The sequence below is a fragment of the Cherax quadricarinatus genome, unplaced genomic scaffold (assembly GCF_038502225.1).
Source record: "Cherax quadricarinatus isolate ZL_2023a unplaced genomic scaffold, ASM3850222v1 Contig820, whole genome shotgun sequence".
NCBI lineage: Eukaryota > Metazoa > Arthropoda > Malacostraca > Decapoda > Parastacidae > Cherax > Cherax quadricarinatus.
Genome location: NW_027195846.1, coordinates 22,501 through 46,973, shown reverse-complemented (window position 1 = coordinate 46,973; position 24,473 = coordinate 22,501). Strand labels below are relative to the sequence as shown.

General features: G+C 38.1%; 1 long non-coding RNA gene across 1 annotated transcript in view; it reads left to right on the top strand.

The window, feature by feature from the left end:
* The window catches only part of LOC128687526 (uncharacterized), a 56,506-nt gene extending 34,970 nt beyond the window's left edge, over positions 1-21,536 (top strand). Inside the window, exons 2-3 of the long non-coding RNA XR_011391258.1 lie at positions 13,188-13,474; positions 13,618-21,536. This is a non-coding gene — a long non-coding RNA (uncharacterized lncRNA). The remainder of the gene's footprint in view (positions 1-13,187; positions 13,475-13,617) is intronic.
* The last annotated feature ends 2,937 nt before the right edge of the window (positions 21,537-24,473 follow it).

The following is a 24,473-nucleotide window of genomic DNA, read 5'->3' as shown; positions in this document are numbered from 1 at the left end:
TTTTGTTAAGAGGGACATCTGTAGCTCTGTTTCCAAACTGAATGAAGTAGGTTTTGTCAATGTTTAGAGTAAGATTGTTAGTCATCATCCAGGTAGATATTTTCTATAATTCGGTATTTACAGTATTGGCTAGCATTGGGCTTGGGCGAGAGAAGACGTATGTAGTGTCATCTGCAAATAGTGTGAGTTTGAGTAGTTGCGATGCATTTGGTAGGTCGTTTATATAAATGAGAAAGAGAAGAGGGCCAAGGACACTTCCCTGTGGGACACCAACTGTAATTGGCTGTGTGGAAGAGTTTGCTCCATTTGTGTACACATATTGGCTTCTGTTGCTGAGGTATGACTTTAGGTAGTCAAGGGAGTGCCCTCTTATACCATAGTGTGACAAGTTTTTACGGTCAGCTGCATCAAAAGCTTTACATAAATCAATGAAGATCCCCAGTGGGACTTCTTTTTCATCGAGTATAGTGTATATTTGTTCTAGCATGTGTATAATAGCATTATTCATATTTTTATTAGGCCTGAACCCAAACTGACAGAGGTTGAGTATGTTGTGGGAGATGAGGTAGGAATAGATTTGCTTATGAATTAATTTTTCGAAGATTTTAGAGAGAGTGTGTAAGTTGGATATTGGCCTATAGTTATTCAAGTCTGTTTGGTCTCCTCCTTTATGTATCAGGGTGACCCTAACTATTTTGAGAATTGTAGGGAAGGTAGAAGATTCGATGGATTTGTTAAAGAGTGTTGCAATGATTGGTGACAGCACTTGCGATGTTTTTTTGTATATGAAGGGTGGTAAGGTATTTAAATCTTCTGTCTTGTTTTTTAGTGTGTCGATAATAAGGGAGACTTCTCTGTTGGGTTAGTCGGACCTAGGAACAGTGTGTTCAGGTAGTTGCCAGTGAGGTAGTCATTGGGTGGGGTATTTGAACTTGGGATTTTATTGGCAAGGTTTTTTCGTATGGTGGAGAAGAAATCATTGAGTCTGTTGGCTGTTTCAGTTGGTGGGGGTTGGGGTTCATCTAGTTTTGTTAGTTCAATTGCACTTTTTCCTGATATCTTTTTTGTTCCTAGAATTTCTGATAGGGTTTTCCAGGTCTTTTTTATATCACCTTTTAAGCTGGATAATCTGTTCTCATAATACAATATTTTAGCCCTTCTTATCAGGCTGATTAGGATTGATGAGTAACGTTTTGTATGGTCTCTGGTTATATGACCCATTCTGTACTGTTTTTCGTATAGGTGCTTTGTATTTATAGATTTGAGGATGCTGGGTGTTAGCCAGGGACTGTTCAGTCTCTTAGCTGTCATCTGTTTAGTTTTTTTAGAGCAGTGCTTGTTATAGAGGTATTGGGTCTTTTTTAGAAAATTATTAATACATTCATCAATATCTGTATAGATTTCTAGTTCAGTGTGTCAGTTGATGTTTGTTATTGTTGTTGTGAAGTTATTAATGGCTGCCTCATTATGAAGTCTGAAAGTGACTTTAGTAGTGTCTTGGGGTAATTTGCCTAGATTAGTTATGAGGAAGGTAGGATAGTGGTCTGTGGTATTATCTGTGATTATGCCTGATTTTAAAGGGGATATGGTGTTGGTCCAGATGTGGTCTAGTAGGGAAACACTAGTCTCTGTAATTATTGTAGGTTTTGTTACTGTTGGTAGCAACAAGCAGTTACTCATAGTGTTTGTGAATTCAGTAATGTGTGGGTCCTGGTCTTGCAGGAGATTTATATTGAAGTCTCCTGAGAGTAGTAAGTGATCTTTATTCATGTGTGCATCGGTTATCATACTTCCTAGGTTTTCACTAAAATGGCCAATGTTTGACTGTGGTACTCTGTAGATGTTTATCACTGTGAGAGGTTTTTGTAGGTATTTGGATTTGAATTTAGCTATTGTATATTCCCCATGTTCATCCCTTGTGCATGTATTATTGGTACATTCTAGATGTTCTGAGTAGTACAGTGGACTCCCGACATTTGATGGCATCATCATTCGATAAATCCGACATTCGATGCATTTTAACACAAAAATTTTGCCTCGACATTCGATGGAAAACACGACATTCGATACGATTCATACGAGACGTGTCCACGTGTGGCCTGAACTGCCCCGTGTGTGCCAGTGTTTACAAGCCAGCCAGTGTGCGTGCATCTAAGGATACATTCGGTACATTCCATATTATCCATATTATCACTGTTTTTGGTGCTTGTTTCTACAAAATAAGTAACCATGGGCCCCAAGAAAGCTTCTAGTGCCAACCCTTCGAGAAAAAAGGTGCTAATGACTATTGAAATGAAGAAAGAGATAATTGCAAAATACGAAAGTGGAGTGCGTGTGTTGGAGTGCATGATGATTTGGTAAAGAAATTGCCTGCAACTAGTGGTGATGTGAGTGAATTTAAGGCCAACAAAGGTTGGTTTGAAAGATTTAAGAATTGTAGTGGCATACACAGTGTGGTAAGGCATGGTGAGGCTGCCAGTTCAAGTCCTAATGGAAGGGGATTCCCCTTCTAAACACTAACACCATCCACACACTTCCCTCCTCCCATCCCATCAATCATCACCAGATCTTCATTAAAGGTAAGTGTCAATTATTCTATTGTTATTGTAATTATTCTATTGCATTAGACTTAATAATTTCATGTGGTAAAATTTTTTTTTTCATACTTTTGGGTGTCTTGCACAGATTAATTTGATTTCCATTATTTCTTATGGGGAAAATTAATTCGACTTTCGATATTTTCGACATTCAATGGCTCTCAGGAATGGATTAATATTGAATGTCGGGGGTCCACTGTATATAGCTGTGCCACCCCCTTGTTGATCTGGCCTACAGTTGTGTATGGCTGTGTAACCAGGAATGGCATAGACATCTGTAGTATCTGGCTTTACCCAGGTTTTGTTGAGAGTAATGATGGACATACTGGCATTCAGGGACTTTAGTAATGCTGTGAGGTCATTGTAATGTTTGCTTAAAGATCTGACATTGTAGTTAAAGACAGTTATGTTGTTGTTGGCTCTGAGAAGTGCCTTTGTTCTGCTGTGTAGTAATTACAGTTACTGTTTGATTCATTTAAGTCATTCAATAAGAGGTTGGTATCAGGATCAGTGCTTGTAATCATAAGGTTTATAGTGAATCTATAATTAGACTTCAGTATAAGACAATGTAAATATTCTAAAGCCAAAAAATAGCACCTGAATTATTTTAACAAGTGTAAGTATATGAACTAAGGTAGTTCTTTAAAGCTAAAATAAAGGAGACAATATAAAAGGGACTAAAATAAGTTGTGGTGAACAAATAAAGTGATGATCCAATAAAGGAGCTTGGGAATATAATAGTAAAATAATAAACGTATTACACTTTAGCACCTGAGAATAGCACCTTGATTATTTTAATAATTGTGAATATATGAACTAAGGTAGTTATTTAAAGCTAAAATAAAGGAGAAAATATATAACGGATTAAACTAAGTAATGGTAAACAAAGTTAAATGGACAGATAGTCACTATGATATAATATTGATTTGGGAGTAAGATCTGACTTGTAATATATAATAAGTTGAGCAATTAATTGCACTATAAAAAGTAAAAAAAAAAATGTGAGGTTGGTACTAGCTAGCAAATGATAGTTTTGGGAATTGCACAATAATGTAATTGGAATATACACTAATTACACACACAATATTAAAGGGAATAAAATAAGTTGTGGTAAACAAAATTAAATGGACAGATAGCAACCATGAAGAACATTAATTTATGAGTAAGATTTGACTTGCAACACAAAATTTGAGTAATTAATGGCAATAAAAAGAAGTAAAAAGTATTTGAGGTAGCTGGTAGTAAAGAAAATAAAAATGCTCAGTAATGTAATAGTAACGTACACTATATGCACCACATGTATATATGTGTTAAGGACATTTCTCTAATCTGTTACAGAAATGTCAGCTTTTCTAAGGAAGGTAGAGAAATCATGTTCATTTGAGATGGTGTATTGTTGTCCTGTTGTTGTTTTCCTAACTAGTATTTTCCCATCTCGAGTGAAAAACTGATATATTTTATTTTCGTGTTTAAGTTTTCTCAACCTGAACAGAAGGTTTTGACATTTTCTCATTAGACACTCGTTGATGTACACTCCATTTTTCATTGTAATTGCTGATTTAAATAATGAGAAAAAAAAAACTTTGACCATTTTTTTTGAATAAATCAGCGACTTTGCAGTGTATTTTCGTATGGTATTTATTGTTGTATTCTAGTTTTCTTGGTCTCATTTTATAGAATGGAAGACATTTTACAGAAATTGAGATGATTTTGACTGGTTTTACAAAGAAAGGTGCCTTGAAATTGAGCTCAAAGTAGCAGAAATGTTCGATTTTTACCAAACTTCAAAAGTAAACAAATCGTGCCAAGCGTGCAATACACGTCAACTGGTGAGTCTAATATTCTTTCACAAGTGCACCAATAATATTTATACCATTTTTTACACTAATGCAGTAGTCTGCATAACAGTAAATCTTATATTTTTTGTGAAAACAAAAATTCAAAGTAGAAAGCAAAAGAATATAAGAGGGGCCTTGAGACATGACTAATGACTAGAGGAAATGTCATTTTAGTGCCAGGAATGTCTTTCTTGTTTATTCTGGACCCTATTCGGAAATTGGCATTTAAGTCCCTTCTTTCATCGTATGAATGAAGTCTGATCATGATACTGTGTCTACTACCTTGCTTTCCTAGCAAACATGTTCTATGTTATTAATATTATTTATTATGTCATATTAGATGAATTGTGCTAGATAAATAAGTCATAGAGCTGATATTAGTGTCATATTGAAGGACTATCTTGTCCTGTCTCCCAACACAATTCCTAACATACGCCAGAAACAAACCTCTCTGGAACACTTTCTTGAGCGACAGGGGTCCACTGACTCTCCAGCTGGTCCTAGTGGCATTAAAAAACAAGGAAGAGAAATAATCTAGGATAAGGACTTAGTACCTGAGGTCTTTATGGAAGGGGATTCCCCTTCCAAACAATTGTAAACTACTCCATCCTCTCTCCTCCTCCCATCATCTGTACATCACCATGTCTTCAATAAAGGTAAGTGTGATGTTATTATTGTTTTATTCTTCATGTATCACTGTTGTCTGTGTAGGTAAATGTATATTTCATGTAGAAAACCTTTTTTAATACTTTTGGGTGTCTGAAATGGATTAATTGGATTTCTGTTACTTGTTATGGGGAAAATTAATTTGGAATAAGTCAGATACGGGATAAGTCACTCTCTCTGGAATGGATTAATTATGTAATCCAGGGGTCAACTATACAGTGGTCCCTCAATTATCGTCCTTAATCCGTTCCTGGAAGTGGGACTATTATCAAAATAGACAATTTTCGAATTAATTTTCCCCATAAGAAATAATGTAAATACAATTAATGCATTCCTGACACCCAGAAGTATTAAAACAAAAAATTTTTTTACATGAAATATAGATGTAGTGCATAAACAATACAATGGGACATGATGAATGACACATTAACAGTATAACACTTACCTTTATTGGCGATTCTTCTTAGTGTATGGAAGACTGGAGGAGGAGGAGAGATTGAATTACTGTTTGGAAGAGGAATCCCCTTCCATCAACACCTCAGGTACCAAGTACTTTTCTGGGGTTACTTCTCTTCTCTGTTTCTTAATGCCACTAGGACCAGCTTGAGAGTCACTGAAGAAGTCCTGTCTCGCAAAAAAAAAGTGTCCAGAGAGCTCTGTTTCTGGCGTCTCTTTAAAACTTCCCTAAAATGGGCCAAGCCTCTGTCACTGTACAAGTTGACAATATGGCTTGCAACATCCTTCTCAGGGTGATGTTTCTCCATAAATCTTTCCATCCTACCCCACATTCCAAAAATCTCCTTAATTTCTGAAGAAGGCATCTTCTTCAATCTCTCTTCCTCCTCTGCAGGAAGATTCTGAGCTGCGATCTGTTGCTCTTCCTGCTGAAGCTCTTGCAGTTCCTCAGTAGTGAGCTCTTCGTTGTGGTCCTCCACCAACTCTTCCACATCCTCCAAACTCTCATCCAACCCCATGGAACTCCCCAGTGCCACAATAAAGTTCACAACTGACAGGCTCATCAGGGTCAGCCTCAAACCCTTCAAAATCCCTCTTGTGGACACAATCTGGCCACAAGTTTCTCCAAGCAGAGTTCAAAGTCCTGGTAGTCACTCCCTCCCAAGCCTTACCTATAAGGCTTATGCAATGGAGAATACTGAAGTGTTCTTTCCAAAAATCTCTTAGGGTCAAGTGAGTGTCTGAGGTCACAATAAATCACCTTTGAAACATTGCTTTGGTGTAGAGTTTTTTAAAGTTTGAAATGACCTGCTGGTCCGTGGGCTGGAGGAGAGTAGTAGTATTTGGGGGCAAGAACTTTACTGTGATGAACCCAAACTCCTTCAGAATTAGGTCATCCAAGTTTGGAGGATGAGCAGGTGCATTGTCCATTACTAGGAGGCACGTGAGATCCAATTTCTTTTCCTGGAGGTAATTCTTCACACTAGGGCCAAACACTTCATTGAACTACTCGACGAAAATTTCCCTCGTGACCCATGCCTTACTATTAGATTTCCAAAACACACACAATTTACTCTTCATAACATTGTTTTTCCTGAACATTCTGGGATTTTCAGAATGGTACACTAGTAATGGCTTCACTTTGAAATCCCCACTAGCATTAGCACAGAACATTAGCATCAGCCTGTCTTTCATAGGCTTGTGTCCTGGCAGTGCCTTTTCTTCCTGAGTAATATATGTCCTCTTTGGCATTTTCTTCCAAAAGAGGCCTGTTTTGTCATAATTGAACACTTGTTCAGGTTTCAGTCCTTCAGCCTCTATGTACTCCTTGAATTCCTGCACATATTTTTCAGCTACTTTTTGGTCCGAACTGGCAGCCTCACCATGCCTTATCACACTGTATGCCAGTATGCTTCTTAAATCTCTCAAACCAGCCTTTGCTGGCCTTAAATTCACTCGCATCACCATTAGTTGCAGGCAATTTCTTTACCAAATCGTCATGCAACTGCCTAGCCTTTTCACAAATAATCGACGTCATAAGACTATCTCCTGCTAATTGTTTCTCGTTTATCCACACCAATAATAACTTCTCAACATCTTCGAGTACTGGTGATCTCATTTTTGTCAGCATGTTTACCCCCTTTGCAACAACAGCTTCCTTGATTTCATTTTTCTTGGCTATGTTGGAAGATATGGTTGTACGGGATTTGTTATACATCCTGGCCAGTTCGCCCACACGTACGCCACTTTCATATTGTTCAATGATGTTTTTCTTAAATTCAATCGTATTTCTCACTTTACCAAAGGCTTGGCACTAGGAGCTTTCTTTGGAGCCATGGTAGCTTATTTAGCACTTGCAAGCACTAAAATGAATGGAATATTAGGAAATATTTTGTATGAACACATGAGGGGACTGTCGCTCACTGGTAAACAATGGCACACTGGCTGGGAAGGGAGGCCGACGCGGCTCAGAGCCATGAGTACGGGTCCAGGACGAAAGACGATTAGCGAGTTAACAGACCATTTGCAAGCCAATGTTTAGACAAAATAACGCGACTATTTCCAAAATGGACGACTTTCAGGCCGGACGATTATTGAGGGACCACTGTATTTTTGTCCTGCCTCCCAGAGCATGAATTCTGCTGGAATGGATTAATAGCATTTCAATTAATTTAAATGAGGAAAATTGACTCACCATATGAGCAGATCAGGATATGAGCAAGCTTACGGAACAGATTAACCCTTTCAGGGTCCAGAGGCCAAATTTCAAAGTGTGCTCCAGGGTCCAAGAATTTTCAAAAAATAATTTTATTTTTTCCTATGAAAGGTAATAAAACAAAAAGTACAAAATTTGATGGAAAATTGATGAAATTATGCTCTCATGAATTTTTGTGTCAGCAATAGTTACGCATCGGCGATTTTGCCAAATTTGACTCCCATTTTAGGCCAATTACATTATTCCAGTCGACCAAATTCTTAGCTATTTCACTAATATTACTTCTATTCTATAGATTAAGCACAAGAAATCACCAAGTCAACTGTTTCAAGTACAAAATAAAGTGATCGGAAATTGGTAATTTGGCCAATTTAATGCATAGTTCAAAATACAGTGGACCCCCGGTTAACGATATTTTTTCACTCCAGAAGTATGTTCAGGTGCCAGTACTGACCGAATTTGTTCCCATAAGGAATATTGTGAAGTAGATTAGTCCATTTCAGACCCCCAAACATACACGTACAAACGCACTTACATAAATACACTTACATAATTGGTCGCATTCGGAGGTGATCGTTATGTGGGGGTCCACTGTACTTCAATTTCAAAATAGAGTCCAGAATAAACAATGCAGGCATTCCTGGCACTAAACTAACATTTCCTCTGTTCATTAGTTATGTTTTCAGGCTTTACTAATGAATTCCATTTTGATTTTTTATTCACATAATGAATTTTTATTCAAACCAAAAAAATAGAAGATTTACTGTTATGCAATATTGTAATAATTGTATAAATAATATCACCACATTTGTGAACGTATATTAGACCCACCAGCTGGTGTGTATTAGACGTGTGAGGTCATTTGTTTACTCTTGAGCATCGGCAAAAATTTAACATTTCTGCTATTTTGAGTTCAGTTTCAAGCCATTTCCAGTATTAAAACCAATCAAAATCATATCTATTTCTGTAATATATCTCCCATTCTATCAAATGAGACCAAGAAATCGCAAATACAACTATAAAAAAACATAAGAAAAAGCACTGCAAAGTCACTGTTTTAATCGAAAATTATGGTCTCAGTTTTTTTCTCTCATTATGCACTATGTGCTGCAGGATTTGTATTATGGGGTGCACACATACCACATAGATGTATTCTCTCGTATCTAGGTCAAAATTTACTGCTCACAGCTTATCAGAGTGAGCTGAGCTCATGACGTAGATCTACAGTTTGGACCCTCAACATAAAGCCATAGATTGATGGCACGGACCCTCAAAGGGTTAAACACATAAGCTGAGGTTCTGTTGTACATTGTTTTATGCACAGAGCACTACTAGAGACACATTGATGAACACCGTTACAGTTAAAGGGTTAACATACTCACAGTAAGTAAATATTTTAAAAGTGTCATATTTCCAGATCCCATGTACATCATTTTTGAAATATATTAGTATACAATGCTAATAAGTAGATGAGTAAGACACAGGTGCAACAGTTGGGTATCTGTATTGTAAATACACTTCACCTACACAGTAGGCTTCTTTAATCAAATACAGAGACAGAAGAAACAGTGGAACGGTTACTATGATGTGATCAGTCCATCAACTTCTTGGCAGCGGCGGTGGTGGTGATGGCGGTAGGCAGTTTCATTACTGTTTCAAGAGTGATGAGCCCATCGCTCTTGAAATAGTAGGTGTGAGGTCGTCAGTAACTCAACTTGGAGAAATGTTCAACTTCATAGTCTTGAACAATATGAAGATGAGGCATGAGGATAAAAGCCTTTTATACTGTCAGAGGTGAGGCATGGAAAATCTAGATGATGCCACAGAAAGTTGGGCCCACTAGTAGAAGCAACAAGGTAGGAATTGAGGAACAATACAGCAGGCCTACCTGCTTAGCATGGGCTGGTAGACTTGCTGCATTGTTCCTCAATGCCTTCCTTGTTGCTTCTACCAGTGTATCCTGCCTCTAGATTTTCTGCATCTCATTTGGCAGTTTAAAAGGCTCTTATCCTTATGCTTCAACTTCACATTGTTCAAGACTATGGAGATGAACAGTTCTCCAGGCTGAGGGACTGACAACCCCATAACTACTATTTCATGATGGGACTCATCACATCATCTTTACCTCTCCACTGTTTCTGCTGTTTCCTTTGTATTTGACTACAAGAAGAATAATTAGACATGTGTGCAACATTTGGGTATCTTGAATTTGTAAACATTTCACCATCAAGTGACTTAATTGATACAAGGACGTAATGTGAAGACTGTAAAATTATATACAAAAGACAAGGTAATCAGTCTCTTGGCCTAGAAGATGATGAGCACCATAATCTTGAATCTGAAACACAGGCAGGAAGATTGGCACTTATATACTGTCATCAGATAAGGGAAGTGCAGCAGATGAAGGTATTGCCACCATTTTTAATTTGTTAAAATATAAAACTCCCTCCATCTACCAGATTCTAAACTTGTGTTCATTCAAACTAGTATTTCCTAGCAATTTGTTTCATACTTCATGTGTCCACTCCATTTCTTACTCCTCTTGTCCTCTCCAGTAGCTTGGTGAAACTGGTCACTTCCTTTCTGACAAACTTAACCCTTTCAGACCATACCACGGGTGGGATTTGAACCCTCAGTCAGAGAGTCTCAAAACTCCAGACCGTCATGTTAGCCACTGGACCAGCTAGCCACAGTAAGATTCGTCCAACTAGCTGGTCCAGTGGTTAACGCGACGGTCTGTAGTTTTGAGACTCTCTGACCGCGGGCTCAAATCCCACCCGTGGTATGGTTTGTTTGCAATCGTGTCATTACGATTTCGTGAGTCATGTTAACCCTTTCAGGGTTGGTGCCGTACTAGTACGCATAAATTCGAGCGGCTTCAAATTAAGCGGGAAACAGCTGGTAGGCCTAGATGTGAGAGAATGGGTCTGCGTGATCGGTGTGCGCAGTAGAAAAAAATTCTGGGACCCAGTGGCGCGTTGTGGGAATGCCATTTTAGTAGACATTGTTCACCATGCCTTGTGGTAAGAAGCTCCTCACTCCTATGTGAATTGGGACACTTGTTCCCCAGTGACAGTTCTAATACAGATGGAAGTGCCAGTAAAGATGAGTTTCAACATTTTGATAAGGTTGTGACCGAAACTAATGACCATAACACCGGTAATAGTGAGGAAAACCCAGACGACCCTCAGCCTTCCACCTCTGCTGCTGGGCCGTCTTGTTAACATTCAGTTGTACCAGAATCAAAGAGGAAACTCCTATTTTCCCAAATCCCGGGCTCAGATGTGAGCATTGGTGATGATAGTGATAGTGAATATGAACTACAAGCTCTTAAAAACAGTTCCAGTAGTGATAGTGAAGTGGAATATTCTCCAGTGAAGCATCAATATATACAACCGTATATGCGCTCTGGTAGTGTGCCATATGCTATTCCAAGGGGAAAGAGTACATCTCGGAGTACATCCCGTGGCTGTACAACAGGAACAGACAGTGAAAATGAAGATGATAGTGTTGCAGTTGGGATGGAAAATGTGCATGGTGGTGGTAGTGGTGGTGCCAGCCGTGAGGCACCAGCAGTGGGCCATGCTGCCACCCACGCTGCCACCCACGCTGCTGCCTCAGCTAATCTACAACAAAGGCCACCATCCCCCACCCACCCACCACACCAGCCTCCACAACCACAACCTCCACAACCACAACCACCTGTCAATATCCAGTACCCACCAGCAGACTGCACCTGGGATTGGCAGGAAGCTGCCAATTTTGTTCCCAATCCCCCATCACTTTGATGAAAGTCAAAGTGGAATACGGCCATCTTGTACAATTGGGAACAATGCCAGTGAACTGGAATGTTTCGAGTTATTCTTTCATGAACCCCTGATGGAAATTACTGTCAGGGAAAGCAACAGATACTATGAGTACACCATGGCAAACACAACACTTTCATCTAACTCACGCTTACACCAATGGAAGGAGACAACTGTGGCTGAGATGTATCTTGTTTGCCACAATAATGCTTATGCCACATGTGTATAAGCATAGTGTGAAATCATATTGGTCAACAGACAGCCTGATTGCAACCCCAGGTTTCAGTGATATAATAGGAGTGAATCGATTTGTGCTACTATTACGTATGCTTCACTTTTCAGACAAAACCAGGCCTCACAGAAACAACAGGTTATATGAGATTAGGAATGTGTTTGTGTATCTAAAACAGAAATTCAAAATGTATTTTTTTCCCTTCAGGAAGCTTGTTAAAGTAATCAATATAATCAAAATAATTATAATAATCACTTCTCTCGTGTACAGTAGTATTGTGCTGAAGGCACATATCACATCTTAATGGCTTTTAAGTATTGTCTGGTACATTGTTAGCAATTAATAACATAATACAAATATATACAAGTAAGTTTGTGTGTATGTGTGTAAGTGCTCTAGGTAGTTCGCTATGTCTCAAGACTCGGCTAGACTTAACCAGTGACTGACTAAAAGTCCTCACATAAACTAACTTCTTGACCAACCTGGCAATCAGAACAGCTTGCTTGAACAATAAAATGACTGATAAGCCGAACAGCAATATAACAAGCAACAGCGACACAGAATCAGGAATAAGGAGATAATATAACGACACTAAGTAGGGACCATCTGCAGATCCTCCACAAAAGTCACAAAACTCCCATACTACTGAATCTAAGTTCAGCATTAGAAAATCCCCGACTGTGACATTACACAGATACCAGTACAAATTAGGTCAGAAGCTACAGCTCAGGACTTGAGTTTCTCAGAGTGTCTATGTGACACACAACCTCAGTACAATGTCGAAAATCACTAAGTCTAGGCTATGTTCTGTGAACGGAGTTACACAGAACCAACAACAAGAAAGCGACAGAGACGATCTTCCAACAAGGGCCAGTAAGGAAGACATGTCTTGTCGGAAGCCAAGCCAAAACAGAAAAGAGGGTGAATCAAAGCAAGACAGTCTCACCCAGGTGAGGTGTGATCACCCCCCATCCTCATCACATGATTGCTCCATGGACTGCTGCTGCCCAGCAACACAGAGAAGCCGGCAGCATAACGTGCATAACGATTGTTAGACCATTGTCTAACAATCGTTAGCTACTTAACACTCAAACTATGAGCACTGAATAATATATAAATGTTACATCCTACCTAATAAATATAACTAAGTCAAATAATAATATAAAGCAATATATTTACGATTTAGCTATTATCGCAAATATAAGCAATATAAAATTATATGAACAGGTAATATACATTATATACATTGTGACCCATTCAGGGGTCGCAATACCGTGTAAGTGGGGCCATACTGTATTACTGTATGTACAAATAAGATTGCATTATACTTATAGACTAATATTTTTAAATGTCTGTAGTTCAGTCTTTTAATTTCAGCAATGCAACAGTAACAGTTCAGAATGAACATCGAAGGACAGAATCTGCTGTCATTGTTGGAGTGGACAATTATGGGTTTTTAGAAGCCCAGCTTGTCTCAGGCACAACTATCACCCTTCAACCTGATGGAAACTCATTCAACATGATGGATGGACTCATCTATTCTAAACTTCACTAAACTTCTCATGGAAATTGAGAGAAGGATTATATGAACACAGTTTTTGTTTTAAATTGTGAAGAACAGCATTGTATGCCACTGAACATGACAAAGCAAGAAAAATAAAAAGGTAAGTAAATACATTATTTTGACATAATCTGAAAATTAATACAGTATTAATATTATTTACTGATAATATGCTGAATAGCATTTTGGAACTGAAGCAAAATGTTGCGTACAATGCTTAATACATCATGCAATTTTTCTTTTCAGTGCTTGTGAAAGATACATACCTGCTTTGTGCACAAGATATTTAGTCTAAAAATGTGCTTTTTTGAAGTTTAAAAGTGAAAGTAAGCTGCTTAAATTGTTATAAGCTCAACTGGTTTGAGCAAATTTTTTGAAGTTTATCAACAGTGAAAAAAAGGCAAGAATTGTACTATACTTAAAAGATACTTGTATACAAGACCTATGTCAGTGTGACTTAGTGTTGAGAAGTCAGAAATTTACTGCTTGCAGGCTATGTTGATAGAGTCAGCTGAGTCATACAGTAACACAACATATAGAAGTATAGAATAGAAGCATTCCATGTACATTTTGAATTTAAAGATGAACTTAATGTATGTACATTCTCTCAAGTGTGAACTGTGAGGTTTGGTTATTATAATAGATGCAGGATGATGTTAGGAGCACATGTAGTTGGACAACTTAGTGGAAGCTGCAGATTTTAACCCTAGTTTGTGTTTTATGTTCTGGCAGTATGATTAGGGTTGTTAATAGCTTGACTAATAATTCCATCAATATTCAAATGCAAAGAAGAGAAAGCTGTTTATTGAAATCTTCTCCAAGAATTTTAACAAATAATCCTATAAAATTCTTTTGAAATTAATGGAATGCATTTTATAAGTAAGTTCAGTATCAGCTCATCTTCCAACCATCTCATTCTCTTGTTACCTGCAAAATGGGTCTAAAAAGGTCAGTTTGTAAATACTAATACCATGTTTCAGTGCTGTTAAATAAATGTTTGACCATTCATTACTCCATGGTAGCCTCCATTATACTTGTCACTTCCACTTACATTACCAATGTCTGCATATGGAGCTATAAACACTTTAAGTTTCATGTTCATTAAAAAATAATGCAACCTAGTTTTCTTTTGAGCAGTTTTTCTTGGTAGTGGATTTTGGTAACTAGATCAGAGCATCAGTAATTCAGTAACCAGCTTTTCAGAATGATCAGTTTGGAAAATTTTATGCCAAAATTAGTATAATTAGTTGCCCAGGAAATCACATTGTTCAGACATTATTGGAAATGTTTTCTATAAAGAGACAAGCAGGGTAAGGTAGGTGTTTTGTTAGTATAAGAATTTTTACATTCCTGTTCATCTGTGAATTTTTAATCTCTAAAACTTTCATTAGCATTAAAAATGTTCTAATTGTAAATTTTACTATGAGGTGTATTGAAGCCACAACAAATGTACAGTAGAACCTCGGCTTACGAGTTTAATCCGTTCTGTGACCTTACTCGTATCCCAATCTGCTCATATGCTGAGTCAGTTTTCCTTATTTAAGTTAATTGAAATGCCATTAATCCGTTCCAACGGAATTCCTGCTCTCAGGAGGCAGGACAAAAATACTTCAATATGACGCTAATATCAACTCTGCGGTTTATTTATCTATCTATCACAGTTCATCTAATATGACATAATGAACAATATAATTAATATAGAAACATGATATATACTCTAGAATGAATAAAATAGGCTTTAATATGGCGAGTAGTGGCAGCGGCGTACATTCCCTCTCCCGCTCTGACTATATCTTCCCATGCTTTTATTATAAGAGAAAATGGAGTGTTTGTGAGGCTAACTGCACTAGTTTCATAAATAAGAAATATTGTATAAAAACATAATAGAGAATGTAGAGAAATAATGTGGTTTTATGAAGTGTACATACGCTGGTGGAGGTGGAGAGTGGAAGATAGGCTACTTGCTACTAGCTCCTACTGCCACCCCCTCGTTTGTTTATCTATGATTTCATGCTGTAATTCCATGGACATCATCCTCTTTTTTTTCAGCACTGTCCTTTGCACTTACTTTCTTAGGACCCATGGTTAGAAAAAAGAAATTTGGCAATAATAACATGAGAAATACTTCCACGGCAACATAAACACATTGGACACCTCAGCTGATGATGTGGCATTGGCTGTGCCACCTAGTGGCAATGCTCTGAAATTCCTCATTATTATTATTATAATTATTATTATTATTAATTTAGGGGACTGGTGCACAGATCCAATTCCCTAGATCAAGAGCCCCTCACCAGCATCAAGGAACCTCCCTTGAGGGGGAAACTCGCATCCTGAATTTTTGCTCATATCCAGAAACAAAAAATCAACCGAGCGACTGCTTGTATCCTGAAAAACTTGTATGGTGGGGCACTTGTAAGCCGAGGTTCCACTCTATGTGTATGTGTGTTGACAGTCAGCTTGAGTTTTGGAAGCATTTGGCTTTCATGATATTTATTTCTACATTCCTACAATGTGAATTGTGATATAATCCATAGATCTTCTGTAATGATGCAGTGTTATTTATAAACTTCTGCATTAAGCAACAAATGCAATATATTATATGAGCCCCCTGAACGTGGCATTGCATTATCTGCCAAATTTTCAAGCACTTCAGTATTTTTACAGCTCTGTGTAGTAGTTGATTAGACCACTAATTTATGTTCTCAGTTGTAATCAGTGTCAGTGCAGAGTTACAAAGTTTTCTCTATAGTAAATAGCTTCAGATATTTTCTTTTTTCAAATGACACAGAGTGAAATATCAAGGTAACACATGACACAAGTTGGGTGAAATATCAAGGTAATACTTACATGACACAAGTTGGGTGAAATATCAAGGTAATACATGACACAAGTTGGGTGAAATATCAAGGTAACATTTATATGACACAAGTTGGGTGAAATATCAAGATAATGCCTATATGACACAAGTTGGGTGAAATATCAAGGTAATACATGACACAAGTTTGGTGAAATATCAAGGTAAGATTTATATGACACAACTTGGGTGAAATATCAAGGTAACACAGTTATTATATGAAACAAATGTGTGATTTTGGTGAAAGTATACTCCATTATTTATATAAAATTCACCATCTCTTATTTTATTTGACATTTTATATTCCTTATTTTATTCATAATTTGCTCAGGACTTAATTTTTCAACCAGGAGAATACTTTGCTGTATATACTCTATCTTTATATATTTTCATGAAAATTAATTGAATATTTTGACACAGAGGTAATGCAGACAGTTGTTAACCCAATAATGCAGACAGTTGTTAACCCAATAATGCAGACAGTTGTTAACTCAGTAATGCAGACAGTTGTTAACTCAGTAATGCGGACAGTTGTTAACTCAGTAATGCAGACAGTTGTTAACTCAGTAATGCGGACAGTTGTTAACTTAGTAATGCGGACAGTTGTTAACTCAGTAATGCAGACAGTTGTTAACTCAGTAATGCAGACAGTTGTTAACTCAGTAATGCAGACAGTTGTTAACTCAGTACTTGAAGATGATGATTGGTTGTCCAAATTAATCTAAAATTAGGGCATTGATTGATCCCATGCATTCTGAATTCCTGATGCTCTAATTACTGCATAATGTGTTATGTCAATCTGCTGACTTCCCATAATCTTTGGATATAGACCGAGGTATATATTCTTCAGTGCCTTGAATTTGTTGTGGCAACTATAAAACTTGTTATCTTACACATGCCTTTAGTGTAATAATTTAACTTTGTGCCTGATTTTTTCCATATACTACATGTGGTGAAAGTAGTCTTTACATTTAATCAAAGGCAATGCATTGTTGTCAATTTGTTGTGGAGTGAGTGAATCCCAGCTTTGTATTTATTTAAAATATTACTAGATGGTACTGTCAAGCAAATAACTGGCAAACTGAAGGTGTTTGTAGAGAGGAAAGAATGAATTTGATTAATTTGATGAGCTCTATCATGAGGTAGATACTGGGTCTTTGTGCACCTGTGTGCAGTTCAGTTTATTCTACAATGAACCCATAGGCAACTTCGAAATGTGATTGTCTTTTGGTTCCAACAGTCACCTGGAAATGTCAGGTTAGTATTTTACATTGTAAAGATGTAACTTTTATATAAATGTTGTGGTCACGACTAGTTATTTGCCTGTGCTTTGTAAAATCAGATGGTTTTAGTAAGGTGGGGGGGGGGAGGTAAGCAGTCTGTTTTCAGATTTGCTTCTGTTTTAGCGTTTTAACCTACATTTCAATTTTCCATTTCAACATAGTAATGCATATGTGATTTAGTGCAAAATTCAAGCAAAACATTAACAGGTTGTTATAATCATATACTGTCACAACCAGCTCACTAACTGAAGATGAAACTAATGTAGATAGCTGTGAATAGTTCTACTATCAGTATTGTCTCTCTCATTCTTCATTTCTGTTTTCTTAGAGTGAAGAATAAGAAACATAGTACCGATAGTGGAGTAATTCACACCTATATACATTAGTTTCAGTTTCAGTTAGTGGTCTGGTTTTGTGTATGCGTGTGTGCATGCTTGTGCATATGTGGGTTCATATGTGTCTATATGTGTGTGTGTATTTATTTTATTTATTTATTATCCAAAGAGAACATTCATATTAGCAACATTTAAGACATAGATTGTGTATGAGGATTATTACTGTAACATTTTTCCTGGGTCTTTCCATTTGAAATGTTTTTCCTTTTCTGGTATCCTGGGTGCTCATCCTCACCTACCAGTATATTGGTGTAGTACCTGGGTGTTAGTCAAGTGGTGTAGGCTGCTTTTTCAGAGATGATCAAGTGCTTGACTTGATAGACCTTGATAGCCAAAGGCTTCCTGCCCTGAATGTGGGTATTAAGTATCATACCTGTCTACAGCAACACTACAGAGAGTAGAAAATATATTTAAAAGATACTTAGGTTTAGCACTTCCTCTGAATTAATAGTACAATAGAGCCCCACTTATATGGCAGGCGAGGTTCCAGGCTACCACTGGAAAGCGGACATCGCTAGAAAGCAGAACACCATTTTTTCCCACTTATAAATGCAGATATACGCCAGATAAATTTACACTAACATATATTAAGTTAGCAGTAGAACTAAGCATTAAAAAACAATAAGTAAAATACACACACAGTACACTCATTACTTAAAATATTTGTAGTCTTCATGTAGGGTGAGAAGTGAGTAGTATATATTGAAAGAAGTCAAGTATGGTAGGTATGGTAGCCCTCCTGGCCACCCCACCCACATGTAATATACTACAATATTTAAAGCTCCCTAGAGTGATAAATGCATGTATTGTACACTCATTACTTACCTTAAAATATTTGTAATCTTAATGGTCTTAAGGTAGGGTGAAAGGTAAATAGTATTTATTTGTAGAAAGTCAGGTGTGGGAGGTATGGTAGCCCGCCTGGCCACCCCACCTACTACGACATTTAAAGCACCCTAGAGCGATAAAATGCATATACAGTACACTCATTACTTTCCTTAAAACATTTGTTGAGAGAGAGAGAACAAATAAATGAGAGAGGACAGAGCCACAGAGTATGTAAGTAAATAGATGAATGCATCTGGTTATGCCATAATACAAACACCTTACATTGTGTACAAGTTGTCTCCACATTGGTAGAGTAGAATAAATAAAGAGCAACACTCCCATTCTCATGTAACACACCATTTTTAGAAGGAATAACACTGAGTGAAGGCATACGAAACATAATTTTCTACATTTACAGTGTACAGTTACAGTACACATTTTCTTTGGTGTTGGACTAGAGAAAACGTTATTTTTTCCAACACTCCGACAAGATGACTGGAAAAAACATCTTACATTTATGTTGATTTATTCTACTGTGGGGTGTATTTATCATGTTTATATGCTACGTAGCATGTTTATTATAAAATTTTGAAAAAATATCATCGCTGGATTAATCAAAATGTCTATATTAAAATAATATACAACATTTAACCCTTTGAGGGGTCTGTCCTGTAGATCTGTGGCTTTGAAACCAGGGTCCAAACCGTAGATCTACACCATGAGCTCAGCTCACTCGTATAACCTGTGAGCGGTAAATTTGGGCCTAGATATGAGAGAACACATCTATGTGATAAGTGTGCACCACATAAAACAAATCCTGCAGCACTGTGCTGCAGGATTTTTCGATTAGAACAGCAACTTTGCGGTGATTTTTTGTATGTTTTTTACAGATATATTCATGATTTCTTGGTCTCCTTTGAAAGAATGGAAGATATATTACAGAAATAGAGAGGATTTTGATTGGTTTTAGTACTGAAAATAGCTTGAAACTGAGCTCAAAGTAGCGAAATGTTCAATTTTTGCCAATGTTCAAGAGTAAACAAATGTCGTCAAGAGTCTTATACACGTCAGCTGGTGGATTTGATATACATTCATGAATGTGCTGATATTATTTGTATAATTATTACAACATTGCATAACAGTAAATCTTCTATTTTTTGGTGTGAATGAAAATTCATTATGTGAATAAAAAATCAAAGTGGAATTCATTTGTAAAGCCTGAAAAAGTAACTAATGAACAGAGGAAATGTTAGTTTAGTGTCAGGAATGCCTGCATTGTTCATTCAGGGCCCTGTTTTGAACTTTGTGATAAATTGGTCAAATTGCCAATTTCCGATCACTTTATTGGGTAGTTGAAACAATTGACTGAGCGATTTCTTGTTGGCAAAAATTAAAAAAATTCTTGGACCCTGGCTGTCAGTCTGAGATTTGGCCTCTGGACCCTCAAAGGGTTAATGCACCTCAGAGTGATTATTATTGTGTTATTATCATTATTTTCTTATTTTCCTCTTGATTATAATAATAATATTATTAATATCATTATTAATGTCATTATTAATATCATTATTAATATCATTATTAACCCTTTGAGGGTCGACAGGCCCTCTCCGAAACTCGTTCTCAGGGTCGGCCAAATTTTAAAAAATAAAAATTATTTTCTCTTATGAAAAGATAGAGAATCTTTTCCCGATCATAAAGACACCAAAAGTTTGAAATTTGATAGAAAACTTACAGAATTATGCTCTCGCAAAGTTAGCGGTCTCGGCGATGTTTACACATCGGCGATTTTGCCCACTTTGAGCCCCATTTTCGGCCAATTTCACTGTACTAGTCGACAAAAAACATGAATATTTCGCTAGAACTCCATTTTTTCTATCGAATGGGTGCAAGAAACCACCCATTTATGAAATTCAACTATCCAGTACAGTGGTCAGAATTTAGCAATTTTGCCAATTTCACACAAATTTCAAAAGATGCCAATTTCCGAATAGGGTCCAGAATAAACAAGAAAGACATTCCTGGCACTAAAATGACATTTCCTCTAGTCATTAGTCACGTCTCAAGGCCCCTCTTATATTCTTTTGCTTTCCACTTTGAATTTTTATTCTCACAAAAAATATAAGATTTACTGTTATGCAGACTACTGCATTAGTGTAAAAAATGGTATAAATATTATTGGTGCACTTGTGAAAGAATATTAGACTCACCAGTTGACGTGTATTGCACGCTTGGCACGATTTGTTTACTTTTGAAGTTTGGTAAAAATCGAACATTTCTGCTAATTTGAGCTCAATTTCAAGGCACCTTTCATTGTAAAACCAGTCAAAATCATCTCAATTTCTGTAATATGTCTTCCATTCTATAAAATGAGACCAAGAAAACTAGAATACAACAATAAATACCATACGAAAATACACTGCAAAGTCGCTGATTTATTCCAAAAAAATGGTGAAAGTTTTTTTTTTTCTCATTATGCACTGTGTGCTGCAGGATTTTTTTTAGACTGTGCACACTGACCACATAGACCCATTCTTTCATATGAAGGCCTACCAGCTTTCTCCCACTAGATTTGAGGCCGCTAGAATTTATGCGTACTAGTACGTCAAAAACCCCTACGCGTAAGACGTACTAGTACGACCAAAACCCTCAAAGGGTTAATATGGCATCTTCAAAGTTATTTAAAAATATTTTTATCCAATTAAAAATCACACACACACACACACACACACACACACACACACACACACACACACACACACACACACACACACACACACACACACACACACACACACACACACAGGAGACGATGGAGGCAAAGAAGATGAATTAAGAGTCAGAAGGTGAAGCTGCAGAAGCCTAGATATGGGCCCTAGAAGACAAAGTAAAAATGCTGAAGTGAGATACAGGGCCAATAACCAGAGGGGCCATGGCATCTAGAGCAAGTACCCAGTATTAAATGAGGGGTCCAAAGGAAAGGAGACAAATCTTGCATTGAGGCCCTAACAGGTCACCAGGAAAGGTCGAGGAACGAAGGGGGCATACTGTTGAGTGCAGGGACAGCAGTATGTTAGGGGAGGGGCAGGTGGAGGAGACAGGCCCAATGCAGAGGCACAACCAGACCACTAGGAGATACAGGAACTAATAAAAGAGATGATAGCTATGTATAAACAGAACCCAGAGACATGGAGGGAGGAGGAGAGGAAGAGGTCAATCTTCATCCATGAGCATCAGGAGAGCGAAGGGAAGACGTATGATGAAAGATGGCAGAAAGAAAAACAAGAGATTGAAAATATCAAACATACATGACAAGAGGACATGTCTGAGCTAATAAATTTTCAGAGAATAGGGGAAGGCACTTGAAGGAGAGAAATTGGCCATTCAAGCTGACTTTCAAGACAGAAATGGTGAGGAACAGGATCCTGCAGGAGAAACCACAGCTAAAGGAATCAACAGCATACTGGTGGGTGTTCCTAGACCACGACAGAATGAGGACAGAACAACAGCTGAGAGATAGGACACAGACGAAAGGGGCAAGAAAGAGAGACAAGGGTAGAGTTACTAGAGAACAACCAAAGTTGAGTGGAGCAGTGTGTGCAAACACCCACAGAACTACCATCAGAACCTCCACAGCCAAACACACACCCCATACTCTCAACCCCCACACCCCACACTCACAACCCCTACCCCATAATATGCAGCAGAATCCTGTAGCACCCTGCCAGGACCCCCACTCCCCACAAATCCCCTAGAATACAGTGTTGGAGAGGCAACTGAAGGTATGATACACCACTGCTGATGATATAATGAATGAGTGGGAGGTGTGGCATGCAAGAATCACAGAGACATCACCAGACACCATAGCCCTCACAGAAACCAAGCTTTCAGGAATGATGATAAATGCCATCTTTCCAACTGGATATCAGATCTTGAGGAAAGACAGAAGGAACAGGGGAAGGGGGTGGAGGAGTGGCACTGCTCATCAAACACCAATGGGATTTTGAGGAGTTGGAGAGAGGGGACAGAGGAGAAGCTAGGGACTATATAATAGGAACACTTCGGACTGGAGGTCCCAGGGTGGTGATTGCGGTGATTTATAGCCCACCACAGAATAGCAGGAGGCCAAGACAAGAATATGATGAGAGTAGCAGGGAGATGGTTGATACAGTGGCTGAAGTAGCCAGAAGGGCTAATGTGGGCAGGGCAAAACTACTGGTTATTGGTGACTTCAGTCACAAAGAAATCGACTTTGAAAAATCTGGAGCCACATGGGGGCCCAGAAACATGGAGGGTTAAGATGTTGGAGTTGGTACTGGAAGCCCTCATGCATCAACCTGTTAGGGACACTGCCAGAGAGAAGGAAGAGGATGAACGAGCAAGACTGAGCCTAGTATTCACCTTGAGCAGTGCAGATATTGAGAACATCGTGTATGAAAAGCCCCTCGGGGCTAGTGATTACATGGTTCTAAACTTTGAATACATAGTAGAGTTACAAGTGGAGAGGGAGGCAGGAAGAATGAAGCCAAACTACAAGAGAAGGGACTATGCAGGCATGAGGAATTTCCTGAACAAGGTCCAGTGGAACTGAGAACTGGCGGGGAAAACAGTAAAAGAGATGATGAAATATGTGATAACAATATACAGTGGGCCCCCGCTTAACGATCACCTCCCAATGCGACCAATTATGTAAGTGTATTTATGTAAGTGCGTTTGTACGTGTATGTTTGGGGGTCTGAAATGGACTAATCTACTTCACAATATTCCTTATGGGAACAAATTCGGTCAGTACTGGCACCTGAACATACTTCTGGAATGAAAAAATATCGTTAACCGGGGGTCCACTGTACAAGGGAGGAGAGGAGAGGTTTGTACCCATGGTCAGGATGAGCCCTTGGTTCACCCAAAGGTGTGGAGAGGCTAAAACCATGTGTGCTAGAGAATAGAAGTATAGAAGGCAAAGAACCCAGAAGAACAAGGAAAGTAGTCAAAGAGCAAGAAATGAATATGCACAGGTAAGGAGAGAGGCCCAATGACAATATGAAAATAACAACCTGAAGTTGTTGTACAGTCACATCAGGAAGAAAATAACAGTCAAAGACCAAGTAATCAGGCTGAGGAAGGAATGAGGGGAGTTTACATAAGAACATAAGAAAGGAGGAACACTGCAGCAGGCCTGTTGGGCACATACTAGGCAGGTCCTTTAAAAGGTCCTTTACAAGAAACAACCTTGAAGTTTGTGAGGAGCTCAAGATAAGATTCAAAAATGTATTCACAGTGGAGACAGAAAAGACTCCAGAAAGATGGAGAGATGGAATATACCAACAAGTGCTGGACACAATGCATACAACTGAGGTGGTGAAGAGGCTGCTAAGCGAACTATATATCTCAAAGGCAATGGGGCCAGATAACATCTCTCCTTGGGTCCTAAGAAAGGGAGTAGAGGTGCTCTGTCTGTCACTAACAACAATCTTCAACACTATCGAAACAGGGTGACTGCCTAAGGTATGGAAGACAGCAAATGTAGTCCCAATTTTTAAAAAAGGGAGAAGATTATCAGGAGAAGAGTGGTGGACCACCTAAAAAGTAATGAGCTTATAAATGACAACCAGCATGGTTTCAGAGACAGGAAATTCTGTATCACAAACCTATTCAACTTCTATGTCAAGGTGACAGCAGTAAGACAAGAGAAGGGTGGGTAGATTGCATTTTCTTGGGCTCTAAGAAGGCTTTTGACAAAGT